Below are 659 nucleotides of genomic sequence, written 5' to 3' on the forward strand. Positions count from 1 at the left end.
TAAACAAACGCGACAGTACAACTTCCCACACATTATTAGATTTTTTTTCCTCACCCTCCCTCTCCATCTCAGGGTTTCTTTTGCTAGGAACGAACCGCCTGGAACGAGTAACCCGACCGTATAAAGTCGTTCTTCGTTATACGATAATCCCTCGTTTTTTATAGAACTCTAAGGGACACTTTTATAAAGCTTGGTATTATCACGTGTCCAAACCCAATTCGCGTGGTTAAAGCTTTTTCCAAGCTAAGATTTGAAAAGACTTTTTTTTTTTTGAGCTTCGGAAATAATAGTTCGAGAAATGGAAGGTTCGAAAGCTTCATTTATTTTCTGCTTCTGGACATATGGCGTTTTCGTAACAGCCTACCTTGTGCTGCAGAGAGTCACTTATGTGGTCTATATGTCGACTAAAGTTAAGATGTGTATTTGACGCTTTTCAGTTATACCTTCATTTCCGAGAATTAATAATTTTTTATGCAGATAAATCTCACTCTCAATGGTGCTCCGGTGCCCTCTCGTGCATTCAGTAACAAAATTTAATTAAAGGCAATAACAAAAATTCTCAGAAGAATACAGACTCGGCAAACCACGCCCTCAGGGGAGGACAGCTAACCCTAATGAGGAGTCATCGCTTCCATGATGTAACCCTGTTATCCATTTCT

The sequence above is a fragment of the Penaeus monodon genome, chromosome 15, assembly GCF_015228065.2.
Source record: "Penaeus monodon isolate SGIC_2016 chromosome 15, NSTDA_Pmon_1, whole genome shotgun sequence".
NCBI lineage: Eukaryota > Metazoa > Arthropoda > Malacostraca > Decapoda > Penaeidae > Penaeus > Penaeus monodon.